The sequence below is a fragment of the Protopterus annectens genome, chromosome 12.part0 (genome assembly GCF_019279795.1).
Source record: "Protopterus annectens isolate FY-2018-M chromosome 12.part0, PAN1.0, whole genome shotgun sequence".
Taxonomy (NCBI): Eukaryota; Metazoa; Chordata; order Ceratodontiformes; family Protopteridae; genus Protopterus; species Protopterus annectens.
The window spans coordinates 1,280,362,118-1,280,378,938 of record NC_056746.1 but is presented as its reverse complement, the minus strand read 5'-3'; positions in this window follow the sequence as shown (position 1 = coordinate 1,280,378,938).

Genomic DNA, 16,821 nt, shown 5'->3' with positions numbered 1-16,821 from the left:
GCTAATTATTGATATATATATATATATATATATATATATATATATATATATATATATATATATATTGACTCTGACATCACACAACTCCCTGGGTTGGGAGGGTGACCTAGTGGTTAAGGTATTTGCCTTACAAAGACAAGGTGCAGGGTTTGAGCCTCACAAGGGACAATTGGCTAGGCTTACAATGGCCTGCAAGGGCAGTTAGCCTAGTACTAACCTATGAATCCTATGAATCCTATGAAAACAGAGAGGAAAGGGGAAATTCCCACAGTCCCTACAATCTCACACAGAAGCCAGGACTACAAGCCCATAAGTATGACCATCCTCATATGTAAGGCCATGGAAAGAATCATCATGAACATGATAAACAAGGACATAGGTAACCTGCAAATGCTGGACCCATAACAGCTCAGCTTTGTTAGAGAAAGCTCATGCCTATTAAATCTGGTGGACTTTTTTAAGAGGGTCACGAATGCATTGGATGCAGGTAAGATTGTGCACACAGCTTACCCCGACTTGGCCAAGGCTATTGATACAATACCCCACTCTGGTATTATAGACAAGCTCATTAAATTATGTATTAACCCACTGGATAGCTAACTGACTCATTGATAGGACCCAGGAGGTCAAAATATGTGAGGCCACCTCCACCAAGAGTCCAGTCACAAGTGAAGTCCCCCTAGGGGTTGGTACTGGGCCCACTCCTTTTTGGCATCTATTTCTCTGAAGTGGAAGCAAATGCTGAGGTTTATGGCTGACTAAGTTTGCCGATGATTGCAAGCTGGGAGTTATCATTGACTCCTCTGCAGACACTAGCATTCTTTAAGAAAGCCTGTCTCTGACTAACAAATGGTGCCAAAACAATGGTCTTAAATTCAGTGCTGAGAAATGCACAATTGTACCCTTTTGGGAGGTCAACCATTCCAGCTAATTGCCATGTTCATAATATGCCCCTAAGAGTCGGCACAGTAGTCAGGTATCTGGCTACACACATAGACAGTAGCATTACCTTCAACCACTATGTGCCTTTTATGTTGTGCAACTTTTGTTGAGGCATGAGTTATTATGCCTGGCTTACAAGGCACCCGCAAAATCCACACTTATGAATCTCCTGTATGTTTCTAAGTGAAATAGTTGCAGAAATATAAGGTCTAGGGACCCAAATTTTATCTGGAACTTAAACAAAACACACTGCAGATACAGATATGTGTCCCAGCGACTGCCCTTCCTGTGGAACAGGCTTCCCAACTGTAGCTCAGTGTGTGTGTGTGTGTGTGTGTGTGTGTGTGTGTACCTTTAAGAAGTTATCCAAGGGCTTGCACAAGTGTATAAATACTGAGCATATGCATGTCTGACTGCTATTTTGTAGTAAGCTGTTGAGATGTAAGCATGTATGAATGTAAGGTCTGTTAAACAGTTTGTTTATATTTTATGATGTTGCTACCCATCCTGATGTGTTTCTATGTATTAAAGCATCTAAATGAAATACCCCACCTGCTTGTCATCTATGTTAGAGAGGGACGAGTGACATGGTGTCAGAAGCGGCATGTTTAAAGGACATGAAGCCAGGATGGAATCCAAATTCTTCAGTTAGAGATCGAGAGGCACTCAGTTGAAACTGGAGGAAAATAGAGGAGTGAATCATTCCTACAATGTGCATACTTTGCAGAACAGGTCAGAAATGAATTTTAGATATTAAAACTTGCTCAGCACTATTTCTTATTTGCAAAATATGAAATGAGGCATACAGAACGCCCTAAATGATATTTGCATAAACCAATATGTCTGACATTGATAAAAATATTCAAATTACTATGGAAAATTTTTGAAATAAAATCCGAATTGCATAAAACAAATAAAATGAAAGGAAATGGATGCATTTTCATGAGGCAGGTATTTTTTGTATTAATCAAAGATATCTGGGTAATCACAGGATCATAGGAAGTTACTAGGCTATTGGCCCTGAGGCTCTTACAAGCCTAGCCAAGAATTTAGCGCATGTTCTGACAAGTCAGCACCCAATGCCCCTGTCTAGCAGGGACACAGGTAGAATCCCAGGGGTGTATTTTCTGTTCCCCATCAAGTTATCCAGGTTGCGCTTAAAAAGCATTAATGAGGTACTCTGCTTGATGTGGAATGGGAGTCTATTCCACAGAAGGGGGAGTCTCTGGGACACAAATCTGTCCTGCCAACAAGTCCTATTGATGTCACAGACCAGGTTGAGGTTGCGAGTACTCGAGAGGAGCTAGACTTCTGGATATTCAGCAGTCCCATCAAGGCAGGGTCTGATATTGCTTTGTATGACAGACAGAGGTCACCTCTGAGGAATCTGTAGGAGACTGAATATAAGGACAGGGCCTTTAGCCTGTCTGTGTAGGGTAGATGTTTGAGGCCCTGGATTTTCCTGGTGAGGAACCTTTGTGGTCTCTCCAGCTGCTGCATGTGCTTTGTGAGGTACATGCTGAAAGGGGCATTGCAGTCAATAATGGGCCTTATAAGGGAAGAATAGAGGGATGTTATGACCTCCTTGTCCCTGGATGAGATACCCTTATTTATGAGGTGGGCCATGTAGAAAGCTTTCCGTACAATGGAGGCAATATGGTGGTCAAAAGTCAGTTTGCTATCAACCTGGGTGCCCAAGTCCCTCATGACTGATTGCATGCTTAGGACATGGTTATTAAAGTGATAATTTATGGGGAATTCTCTCTCCCCAAAATGGATGATGATGCATTTTTTGGCATTCAGTTTGAGGCCATGTTTCTGGCACCAGTCATATGTTTGGGTGAGACCATCTTGGAGGATGTTGACATCACTAAGTGAACTGATGACAGTGCCCAGCTTACAGTCATCTGCAAACTTGATCAGCCATAGCCCACTCATTTTGGCTGGCACCTCAGAAAAGTATATCCCAAACAACAAGGGCCCCAATACCAATCCCTGGGGTACACCACTTGTTACAGGTTGACTGCTTGAGGTGGCTTCCTCTATTTTGACTAGGTGGGTTGTATTAGTGAGCCAGTTTGCTACCCATCTGGTAACATATGGATTGACACCTTGTTGAAAGAGTTTATCTATTATACCAGAGTGGGGAATAGTATCAAAGGCTTTACCCAGGTCAAGGTAGGCAATGTACACTATCTTCCCCTCATCCATGACTTTGATGACTGTCTCAAAGAAGTCAACCATATTTAGCAGGCATGACCTCCCCTTGATGAAACCAAACTATGTAGAATCAAGTGTTTGGAGATTGCCAATGTCCTTGTTAATGAGGTCCATGATAATCCGCTCCATGACCTTGCAGATTAGGCTAGTTAGGCTGATGGGTTTATAATTTCCTGGATCGGTGGACGCTCCACCTTTGTGCAAAGGGATGAGAGTGGCTGCCCTCCACTCGGCTGGGATGAAGCCAATACTCAGGCTTTGGTTGAATAGGGTGCCTAATGGTGCTGCAAGTTCCTGTCTACTCCAATGGAGGCTGTATTTTTTGCCTTTCAGAGGGTAGTGATGACTTGCTCCCTAGAAATAAGGAGAAGGGGGCAGGTGCTGGGGATGTCCTCATTTACTGATGGGGGTGAAAGAGGGGCAAAGTTTTCACTGAACCTGTCTGCCAGCAGGTTGTCTATATCTATGGCATTTGTGTACATAGTGTCCTTGGTCACCGTTTCTGAGCAAATCTGGGTGCTTCCCTTGAGTATGCGGACACATGTGAAGAAAGCTTTGTGATTGTCTTTAGTAGATGTGGCCAGTTTTGGCTCAAAGTTTGCTTTGAAAGATTTTACTAGTGCTCTTATTTGCTTGTTCAGACTAAGGAAAGATTCCTTCCAATTAGGCACCTGCTCCTTCTTGGTCCTGGACAGGAGTTTTTTCCTTTTATTATAGAGTTTATTTACTGTGGATGTCCACCAGACAAGTTTACTCTTCATTGAGGAGGAGGATTTTGTCCTGTCTGGTATTCCTGATTCCATGCAGCTATACAAGTACTCATACAGTACTTTGGTGTAGGTTTGGGCATATGTGCCAGTTCCTATGAAGGGGGAGGGAGCTGTGAAGCTGTTTACCTTCCCTCAGGAGGTTGTAATCAGCTTTTGAGAAGTTGTTTTGTTTGACCCTATCTAGGAGGTGGTCGGGGGAGATGGTAACTTCAAAAGTGACCACTTTGTGGTCGAATCTTACCAGGGAGGATGACACTGTAGGGATACTGCAGTGGTTACTCATGTTGGTTAATACCAAGTCCAAGATATTTTCACCTCTTGTGGGGGTGTCAACCAGCTGGTCCAAGGCATTTGCATTGATGAAATCAAGGAATCTCTGGGTATTTGTGTTTTGGCATGAGTACTTTTTCCAGTCTATGGTTGGAGAGTTAAAGTCACCCAGGATCAGGGTAAAGGGTTGAATCTTGATAGATTCAAAGAGGTCCAGATAGGTGGAGTGGGCATATTGAGTCAAAGTTGGGGGCCTGTAGCTAGCTATGATTTGAATATAGGTCCTGTCAGTGGTTAACTGCACCTGGAGTGTCTCCTGTACATCATACTGTTTAACCACCTCGGAGGTGTGTATGTATTTTATATATATTGCAACTCCACCTCCTTTTGCTTTGCTACCCATGGTTTGGGGGCTGAATGTATGATAGGATGAGTAAGTTGGTATGGTTGGGGTGCTCACCACAGCTTTGAACCAATTTTCTGTGACTGCACAAATGTCAGCATCTTCCAGGGTTAATAATGCTTGCAAGTGTATAAAAGTGTCCGCATGTTTGTGCAGTACTACAGTAAAGTTATTTCACAGAATATAGCCATTATACAGCATATTTCGCAAAGTACAGTGTTCCGAAGAGTTTATTGTGTATTTGAATGTTACTACAAGCTCACAGAACAGTTTGTTTGCACATAATTACAAGGGCCATATTTTCATTGTGTTTGTATATACTTTGTGGGCATGGCAGACAGATTTCAAGAACCCAGTGCACTTGTGTTTGACAGTACTGCTGAGAACTGGAGAGTGTTTGAGCAAGAGTATGACATTTTCATACAGGCTGCATTTTCTGATAAAGATGACCATATGAAGGCATTTATTCTGCTTAATTTAGCTGGGTTAGAAGCCATAGAAGGGGAACGTTCATTTGTATATGCATCTGCTATCTATGCTGAAGAGGGGGAAAACATCATATTGTTGTACAGGCTGAGTCAAGGGAGGACCCTGAGTGCTTAAAATGTAAATTTAGATAAATATGCAACCCCCAGACAAATGTTCCAATGGAGAGGCACTTATTTTATACAAGGGATCAAAAGCCTGGTGAAACTTTTGCATCATATATAACTGACTTGAGAAATAGAGCTAAAACATGCAGATTTGGTGATTTAAGGGATGAGATGATAAAGGACAGACTTGTGTGTGGTATTAAAGATGATGCTGTGAGAAAGATTTTGCTTCATGACAGTGATTTAACTTTAAATAAGGCCATTGAGATTTGTCAGTTATATGAGCTCACAGAAAAGCACACAAATATGCTTACAAATAAGAACAACTCTAGAAGGCACAGTGACAAAGCTCATGTTGATAGTATGCAGCACGTAGTTAAAAGAAACAGGCCCAAGCACATGGCAGCTACTGTAGCCCCTACAGCGCTCACTGATAAACTTCAGAGCTTTCTAGCAAATTCCAGAGTTCACACAGTCTCAGTGAAGCATAAGATTGAGTCAGCAAACTCAAAGCATGGGCCCCAACCTAGTTTCATTGCCAACTGTCATAATTGTGGTGGAAGTCATGAATCTTAAAGGGAGAAATGTTTAGCTTTTGGTCAACAATACCACAAATGCAATAAATGGAATAATTTCAAAAGGTGTTGTAAATCAAAAGGCCCACATTCTTTTATTAAGAGGGAACATTTTAAGAAACGAGTTGCTGAATAAGAGAGCTGCAACCGGGGTTGCCATATTTCCAACCAGCTAGGTAGGGAAAAAAAAAAAAAGGTCTTTCACGGCAAGTGAAGACCAAAAAAAAAAAAATGGTCAGGTATACGGGCCAATCAAAAAAAAAAAAAAAAACAAACAAAGCGGAGGCTGGCCGGGATTTAAACCGGCAGGGCGGGACTCGGGATCAAGCTGCTGATCTCGGGACAGTCCCGCCCAAATAGGAACGTCTGGCAACCCTGGCTGCAACCCTACTCTTTATGTTGATGGTGTGTCAGTGCTTCATGAAACAGTCAATGCAGGAGATTTAAGGGCAAAGAATGAAGTATTTTGTACTGTTCGTATAAATGGAAAACCCATAGAGCTCAAAGTTGACACAAGTTCCAAGTGCAATGCTATGCCAGCAGAAACATTTGCTAGAGTGTGTCATGGTGAAAGGCTTGATTTGACAAGGTGTGCGAAGCTTGTTGCTTATGGAAGTGAAGAAATTCAAACTGAAGGTTCAGTAGTGCTTTCATGTTATTCTGCTGGGAGATGTTACAACTTGTTATTTTTTGTGGTCAAGAGGCACATCCAATCTTTATTAGGGCTCAGAGACAGTTTGAAAATGGGACTGCTTTCATTTAATAGGGAAGTCCACCAAGTTAGCTTAAAAGACCACTACTCTAATTTCACCCAGTACATTTTTTTCTGCCTATGCTGATCTCTTCAAAGACAAATTAGGAAAGCTTTCAGTTGTGTACTCCATGAAGTTTGATCCAGCTGTCAGTCCAGTTATCAGGCCAGCTCGAAAAGTTCCAATAGCCATGCAGGACAGAGTCAAAACCGAGCTAGATAAAATGTTGCAACAAGGTGTGATTTGTCCAGCTGCAACTCCAACTGAATGGGTATCTTCCATGGTGGTAGCTCATAAGAAAAGCTCAGATGACATCAGAATATTTATTGATCAAAGAGATTTGAAGAAAGCGCTAAAAACACCTCATCCTCGAATACGCACAGTCGAAGAAGCCACAGATCTGATGCCAAATGCCACTGTTTTTTTCTGTCCTAGATGCAGACAGTTCATTTTGGCAAATTCAGCTTGACAAGTAATCATCATTGCTCACTACGTTCAGTACTCCTTTTGGCAGGTACAGATTTTTAAGAATGCCATTTAGGATAAATTCTGCAACTGAAGTCTTTTAACGTGCAATGGAGCAATTTTTTTCTGGGTCTCCTTGTGCTATTATAGTAGAGAACATACTAGTAGGAGGTAATGGTGAAACTGAACATGACAGAAACCTCAGAAAAGTTCTGGAAAGGGCACTTCAAGTGAATCTTAAGCTCAATCCACAGAAATGCAAATTTAGGCTACAAGAGGTTACTTATGTTGGTCATTTATTTACCATTTCAGGCTAACAATCAGACCCTTCAGAACAAACAGCCATTCTCAAGATGCCAGCTCCAGACAATGTTCAAGCCCTGCAATGTTTTCTTGGGATGGTTAACTACCTAGGCAAGTTCATTCCAGACTTAAGCCAACTATCAGCATCACTGAGAGAACTGACACGTAAAGATGTACCCTGGTCTTGGTTAGAGCAACACCAAACAACATTTGATGTCCTGAAACAGAGAATTGTTAGTCCACCAACTCTCAGATACTATGATGTTCACAAGCCAGTTACTCTTTCCTGTGATGCTTTGAAATTTGGTCTTGGTGCAGTCCTTCTACAAGAGGGTCAACTTGTTGCCTGTGCATTGAGAAGTCTTACCCAAACTGAAATGCTATGTTATTTTATCTGATGAAGTCCTGCAGTAAGGGACGAAAACGCATGTGTTTTTTGTTTAATAAAAGCGTTAATGAACGTTGGCGGTGTCACTTTCGTTTAATTTGGAGATATTCAGTAACTGCATACTACTCAGCGGCTCTCCTGCTTTTTTGTATTACTGGTATATATTTTGGATAGCCACACTATTTTGTTTGGTGAAATGCAGTATGCCCAGATTGAGAAAGAGCTTTTGGCAATTGAGTTTGCATGTTTGAAGTTCCATGATTATGTTTATGATAGACCAGATCTAAACAGGCCACTAATGTCTAGTAACTATCTTGAGAAAACCTAGGCACTTAGCTCCAGCCAGACTGCAACTTGATGCCGAGATTGTAAATGTATGATTTCACTCTTGTCTACAAGAAAGACAAACTTCTTTATCTTGCTGATACTTTATCCAAATTGCCCAGAAACACTACAGAACACCATGAGAATGAGAACCTTGATTTTGAAGTCATGGAAGTGAGAAATTTTTCTTCCACACGTCTTCATTAGCTGAGGGATCACACAGACACAGATCCAGTTTTACAGAAGCTCAACCACTTTATCAATCAAGGATGGCCGTCAAAGCAATCTAGTTTACCTCAAGAAGTGCATCCTTACCTTCCATACAGAGATTGAGATTTTGTCTGACAAAAGTGTCATTATGAAAGGTCTGAAAGTAATTGTTCCAAAGTCCTTGCAACAAGAGTAAATTACTATCTTGCATAGTGGTCACCAATGATTGGACTCTACCAAAAGAAAGGCAAGAGGACTAGTATTTTGGCCTTCTATGTCACAAGATATCAAGAGACCACTTTCATCTTGCTCAGTTTGTAATAGTACAAAGCCACATCAACAGAAGGAACCATTTTAGCTAAACCAGATCCCTGGACTACCATGAACGAGTTCACACAAAATTATTTCTGACAATGGCACACAGTTTACAAGCCAACAGTTCAAAAGATTTGCTGGAGAATGGGACTTTACTCATGTCACAAGTAGCCCAGAGTACCCGCACTCAAATGGTTTGGCAGAACATGCAGTTTAAAGTGCAAAACAGTTACTAGAGAAGTCAAAATGAGATAATAGTGCTGCTTTCCTTAATCTCTTGAATCTCAGAAATGTTCCTCGTGATAAACATCTTGGTTCACCTACTCAGAGATTTCTGTTAAGACAAACCAGAATCATATTACTAATCAGTAGTCAATTGTTGGTTCCATTTGTCAAGAACAATAGGTCAGTGAAAGCCAATCTGTTGAAGAAACACCTAACCCAGAAGTCTTTCTATAATAAGGCAAGCAAACTGCTCAATCTGTTACGAGAAGGAGAAGTGGTAAGGATGCAAACATCCAAAGGTTATGATCAGATTGGTGTCATGAAGAATATTTGTCTAGAGCCGTGATCATACAGTGTGGAATCACAAGGAGCAGAGTTTAGGTGGAATTGGGAACATTTAAGACTGGCGTCTGAGCCTATATCACAGCACATAGCCTGTGAGAAAGACTCTTTATCTCAGAGTGAGTTGTCTGGTGTTGCAATTCCTGAGGAAGTTCCAGAGAATATTCCCATTCCTGTGATGAATCCAGAAGTTCCTTATATGAGTTGTTCACCGAAGACTGTCCCTGTTGCTAAATTTAGTCCAGATTTTTAAGTTATGAGATTTGGTCATATCTTCAGACCATGTAACAGATACACACAACGTGGACATGAACATTTTGTTTTGTTACTAAAGTCTATAGCAATGCACATGTAACTCTAATATTGTATTTGCCAAGGGCAATTAATCTTTTTAAGAGGAAGGATACAAATCAATGTGAGTGTATGTACCTTTAAGAAGTTATCCAAGGGCTTGCACAAGTGTATAAATACTGAGCATGTGCAAGTCTGACTGCCATTTTGTAGTAAGCTGTTGAGATGTAAGCATGTATGTGTGTAAGATCTGTCTGTTAGCCAGTTTGTTTGCATTTTATGATGCTGCTATCCATCCTAATGTGTTTCTATGTATTAAAGCATCTAAACGAAATACCCCGCCTGCTTGTCATCTACGTTAGAGAGGGATGAGGGACAGTAACCATGGAAACTAAGTTTGTCTATTACCTAATTTAACTCCAACCTAGACCAGTGGGTGGGGACTTGGAAATTTACACCAGGCCTGGCACCCATGTCCCTTATAGATAGAGGTAGCTTATAAATGCCTGGGCATCAATGTCCTATTCAAATACAAGACTCCATTATTCTTTCAGGAAAACTTGGCTAGGCTTAGAAAGCCCCCCTCCCATGTCATTGGCCTAGTATAAATCTATGAATCTCTGAAAAAAAAGTAGCAGAGAATAACTAGAATATACAATCTGATGGCTAATCCTTCTATTGACCACTTTATACAAATTGTGTTACACAATTCTACAAAAAATGTATATTCAGTTGCAGGTATACAGAGAGTGTACATTCAGTTGCTGGTATTAGCTAAACGTCATGAGCTTCAATCATTTAATAAAAGTAACCATTGCACATGTGCAGCTTAGAAGTTAGAACAAATCAGTATAGTCACTTTTTATGAATGAACTTCTCAAAAAAGACAAAGTTACAAGTTATAATTGCATTAACGCAGTATGCTAACATTACCCTAAACGGGTCTGTATCATGAAGTCGAAGTATGACAACTTCAAACATGATATGGTCGAAACCAGAAGTTCAAAGTTGTCATACTTCGATTGTAAAAAAAAAAAAAAAAAAACCCAAAAAGAACCTACCTGAGGGTTGTAAGCAGGGGAGAAATCACCTGCACCCTCCACGTGGGGGGCTGTGCCCCCCACAACCCCACTCTTTAAATATACCAACTACAAGGTCATGCAACAGTGCAGTAAAATAAATTTTCCCTATACTGCACTGTAGCGCAATCTCGGAGTTGGTATATTTATAGAGCGGGGAGTGTGGGGGGTGCAGAGGGGCTTGCATACAATGTTTTATTTTGTTTTCCCTTTTGTTTTTATGTTTTTACACATAGTCGAAGTTCTGGAACTTCAGACATATGTGTTTGTACATATGGTAGTCGAAGTTACGGAACTTCAACTATGTGATATAGACCCACCCTAATCATAAATCATAACTGACTCTGAAATGCTTTCTCAGCATCAAGACCCACTAACAACCATGGCATTTTCTTACACTCTGCTTCCTTCTGAAATATTTTTTTTCTGATAATGTTGTCAAATGCTTGCCTGCCTTCCACAAAACCTAATTGATCCATATCTATCAATTTTGGCAACACCTTTCCCATTCTCTTAGCTAGTGTATCCATAAATACTTTATAGTCATGGTTTAATATAGAAATGGGTCTATATGAAGGTGAGTTTGAAGGGTCTTTACCAACTTTGGATAATACAGCCACTACAGCTTTCTTCCAAGATGCTGATGCATCCTCCCTCCCCCCTTTAAAACATCATTAAACAAAACCTTCCAGATATTTATAACTTTCTTCCCTGCTAACTTCCAAAGGAATACCGTATGCTCTTTGATACATCCCTGTTGATTGATAATACATCACTGTTTTATGTTATCTGTTCCTATCCTAACTGTTAATTATTAACCATCATCTTCCTCCAAACTTGGCATAATTTAGTCTTCCATAAATAGTTCCAGCTTTGCCTTTTCTTTGTTTCTAAATTCCTATGCTTTATACAAATATTCATAAAATTACTGAAATATCTCTAATACCTCTGTAGGCTCTCTGACTGTTTTTCTTGTCATGGGCTCCGTAACTATGGAAAGAACCCTTTCAACTTTCTATTACCCAAGACACTGTACTAATAGTTTTTGTGCTCTGAAGCTGTTTTAAAAATACCTGCTTAACATAAACCTTTTTACCCAAATGCTCCACTATTTCCCTGTAGCACACAGTAGTTGATCCTATTCTTTTGTGAGATTCCCCTTTTTCTGCAAAACTTTAGCCTATATCAACCCCTATAAATAATTCATTTTACTACTTTTCCATACCTCTTTTTGTCTTAATTCTATGTTTTTAAACTCCATTTTCATTTTATCCCACTTACTACCTATATCTTCTAAAGAAACCTCTATCTTCCCTAATAACTCTCAAATTATTTCCACATACCATTTCTTAAATTCTTCCCTTTTTGCCAGGTAAGTAGGAAAGTACCAGTGTCTCATTTTTACCTAATTTCTCTTCATTTATATCTTAGTTTGTATTGGTGCATGATCTGAAATAGTTATTGGATGTGTTAAAAATTTCAGTTAAATACATGTGCTCTATCCTGGTAAACAAATTCAAATAATTTATTTATTTATTTAAAATGTATTTATTCACATATGTTTACTGGGAAGCTCAAACTGGGCTATGAAAGACCCCCTTTTTAGTGCAGGCCCGGGGATGGGGGTCGGGGGAATCCTCCACAGTTAACAAAGCTTACAAGCTGTCACGCACACAAAAAAAAATACAATACACTACAATACAATACACTTTAATACAATACAGTGCAATACAACACAAGTCAGAACAGAAAATAAATAATTTTTACCCAGTTTGCCCAGTTATTGTACCTTGGAGAACAATGTGTAAATTATGCCTGAGTTCCTGCTACTGAATTCACATCTTTCAAACAAAATATTCTTATATATTTCTTCAGACATCTATCCTCTTTGGTTATGTTTTCCCTTTTTGGTTCCCTTGATACATCCTCACTTTTGCAAATGTGGTTCTAGTTCTTACTCATAAATAATATTATATACTAAAAGTTTATTATTTCTCTCAAAATTTCCTTAAGCTCTATAAGAGTAGTTTTAGGTGGAATAAAAAAATACATACCTGCATGATGTTCCTGCCCTGCGGATAACCCCTTGCTACCACAAATCGTCCATTGTTTTTTCCCTTTTTTGTTGACTGTAGGAGCCCCTCTCACAATCATTATTGTTATTTATTTATTTGTTTATTTGCGTTTATTGACTGCACAGTCCAAATGGGCATAACACATTTTCAGCGGAGACCTGGGGAGAAAAGCTCTAACAAAGGTACAATTTGAATACATTTAGAAATTTAACGCAGGAAAATAATAGAGATAACACGCATTTTCTAAGCAGAAATTAAATTAGATTAACATGTATATTGTACTAATCAAAATTAGGCTAAACACATAGACACAATCCCTGTTTGGAACAAACAACTATGTCCAAATGTTTGTTAACCTAACAGATGGTACATCTTAGAGAGTAAGTTTCTTGAAAGCTGTATAATGTGAGGCTAGAATAGATGTACAATTTCAAACAAAATGAACATTTTATGAAGCTGTATTGATTTTGGGTTAGTTAAGTGAAAATCAGCTAACTTGCTTAGTTTTGGTAAATTTTGAGTAAACAGGACAGAGAAATAGATTTCTGCTGATGCAAACTACAGTGTGAAAACACACCAGAAAATGAAGCACGGGGGAAAGGAATGTACAGAATTGTAAGTGATAGTAAGATATTTAATTAGAGTTTTAAATGTAAAGTAATCCATGTTATTAAATATGCACAGTTTACAGAGTGAGTAGTTTTATAGAGGATTTTTGCAGTACTGAGTTATAGTCTATTCCTTTAAAAATTCTCTAAGTCTTTTGGGTTTCAAATACCATGATGGGAATGGACCCCATTCCTAGGTCAAAGTATAATTAACGTTTACAAAATTTGTATTGTTTCAGTTATTGATGTTACCCATTAGTGCTCTATGCAGCATCCGCAATGTGCCTAGTACTGACTCCTTCGGCAATTCATACTGAGTTACATGTATCGGTAACATATCTAAATACGATCATAAAGTCGTTTTTATAAGATCCGTTGTTCCTACTACTATTGGAACTGTCTGGGTATCCTTCTTCCACATTGCCCTTGTTTCTGCCTGCAAATCCTGGTATTTTATGACTTTGTCTCTGTACGTAAGACACTGTAGTCATTGGGTGTAGCAATTTTAATGATCAATGCTACTTTTGTCTTCTTTTCATGGACTACTACATCTGGTTTTCTCACATCTGTTTTCTGAACTGTTGGTAAGAAGTGATCCCATGTGATATAAACTTTATCATTTTCTATAATGCTTTGAGGCTCATGTTTCCAATGTTTTTTTTATCAGCTACTTCAATACTATGTTTACACAATCCCCAATGCAACAGTCTTGCCACATTATTATGCCTTTAAGTATACAGTCCTTCTGCCATTAGTATATCACAAACAGCAACAAGGTGTGTGACTGTTTCCAATTCTGTTTTACAAAACCTACATTAGTCTGTTTCTCCCACATGTTTAATGGACTTTGTAAATCAACATGTACGTAATCCACTATCTTGGGCCACTACTATTAATCGTAGTCTACTATCTTGGGCCACCTATATTAACCTTTCATCTTTTGAGTTACTAAAACAAATGATGCCAGGAGAGAGTTCCAAATATCCCAAAATTTATTGTTAGTGCTTTTGTTCATTCACAATCCACAATGAACGTCATCAGACAAATATTTCCCAAGAACCGTCACCATTATAAAAGCCACGAATCATACAATTAGAAATTCAATTAGTTAAGAAACCTTGATTTAAAGTTGCAGTCCTATTGTTATAAAACCATACATCATTTTTGTAAAATTTCTGTAAAAACAACTTCTGTCCTTCGTAAAACCGCAACTAAACATTAAAATTGTTGACGATCATAAAAAGACCTAGTTTTTCTAGTTTTAGCAAAGCGGAATTGTTATGGCAGCTAATGACGAATGCTAATGCCCCACCAGGGCTTAATGAATATTGCTCTATTAAATGTATGCTGAAGTTAAAATCTTTGGAGAGAGAATTTTTTAACATACACTGATGTGCATGAAGTCAGTAATTTTTGTTAAAAATAAGCTAAAAACACAGCATCAATGGGACCAGACGGTGTCCCGGGTTGCGTGCTAAACCCGCACATAAGGCTGCTGTGTAATCTTAGCCTTACTACAGGATATGTACCCAAAGAATGGCGTACAGCAACAGTGGTCCCACTCCACAAAGGAGGTGCCTCTATGGACCCTGGAAATTACCGCCCCATAAGCTTGACGAGCCTGGTCTGCAAAGCTATGGAGAGGATCATTATGGAACTCATAAACAAAGACATTGGGGACCTACAGACATTGGATCCTACCCAATTCGGCTTTGTCAAGGGCAGATCCTGCCTCTTGAACCTGGTTGACTTCTTTGAAACAGTCACTAAGGCCATTGATGAGGGTAAGGCAGTTCACACAGCCTACCTTGACCTTGCAAAAGCCTTCGACACAATACCCCACTTGGGCATCATAGACAAGCTCACCAGCTTAAATGTAAACCCCTATGTCATAAGATGGGTTGCAAACTGGCTCAAGGACAGAACCCACAAGGTCAGAATTGCTGGAGCCATGTCAGACTCTAAACCAGTCACAAGTGGCGTCCCACAGGGCTTGGTCCTGGGACCTCTCTTGTTCGGCATTTATTTTTCTGAGGTGCAAGCTAACATAGGAGGATTGTGGCTGACCAAGATCGCTGATGACTGCAAACTGGGTGCCATAATTGATTCTCCAGCGGACACAAGCATCCTTCAAAAGGGTCTTATAGAAACAGATAACTGGTGCCAGAGCCATGGCCTTAAACTAAATGCCAAAAAGTGTATAGTCATACCCTTTGGGAAGAACAAAGTGCCCACAAATTACCACATAGGTGGTAATCCATTAAGCACGGAAGACGTAATTAGGGACCTAGGGACCCAAGTTGACAGTAACTTCTCATTTGACACTCACATTGCCAAAGTGGTTAGAAAGACCTTCTATATTGCCCACCTTATCACAAAAGGATTCATATCTAGATCAAGAGAGGTCATTGTGCCCCTTTACTCTTCCCTCATCAGGCCCATAATTGAGTACAATGCCCCATTTGGGATGTACCTTACCCGACACCTGCAGCAGTTAGAAAGACCCCAAAAGTACCTCACCAAGAGGATCAAGGGTCTCAAACATATGCCATATGCTGCCCGGCTAAAGAAACTCCAGCTCTATTCAGTCGCATACCGCCTAATCAGAGGCAATCTATGCCTGACGTACAAGGCCATGTCCAATCCGGAATTAATGGACATGCTCCACCTCAGAAAATCCAAATCCACCAGAGCCACAAGAGTGAGTGATTTGAACCTCAACAGAGAAATAAATAGGACGTGCTGGAGGGACAGATTCATAACCCAGAGGCTCCCCTCACTCTGGAACAGAATCCCAGTCCATGTTAGGCAGAGCCCCTCACTGACTCTCTTCAAGAGAAATCTTGACGAGTGGATGGGAGATCGTAGGTTTACCCCGGGGGGTCATCTCTGTGTCACTGCTAGACAGAGGCGCAGTAAACTAAACCCTAAATGGGCACACTATCCTCATTCCAAGGGGTGGCGAAAGCCAAACACACTCTGGCTAGGCTTATAAATGCCCTAGGGCAGATAGCCTAGTATGAACCTATGAACCTATGAATAAGATGAGCACATAGCTCCAAAAAAAGTCTTTTTATGATCGTCCACAATTTTAATGTTTAGTTGTGGTTTTATTAAGGACAGAAGTTGTTTTTACAGAAATTTTACAAAAATGATGTATGGTTTTATAACAATAGGACTGCAACTTTAAATTAAGGTTTCTTAACTAATTGAATTTCTAATTGTATAATTACTGGCTTTTATAATGGTGACGGTTCTTGGGAAATGTTTGTCTGGTGACGTTCATTGTGGATTGTGAATGAACGAAAGCGCTAACAATAAATTTTGGGATATTTGGAACTCTCTCCTGGCATCATTTGTTTTAGTTGGTTGAACTTTTACTTTGATCTTTTGAGTTAAGACAGGAAGAGAAAATTGGTTTACAGCTTGGGCTTTGTTTCGAGATATCAGCACTGTTTTCAGTATTAATTTTAGCCTTCTAAAGTATACATCATTAAGTTTTATTCACATTTGTTCATGTTTTATTGTTGATCCTTCATCAATTCCCTCTTGCTCAAGTTCCTTTATATCACGTTCCTGTCCCAAATGGATATTTTCTTGGTGCTGTAGCTTTTCTGATTTAAATGTTGCTTTTGCACATTTATCAAGGCCAAATGACATTCTTATCTCAT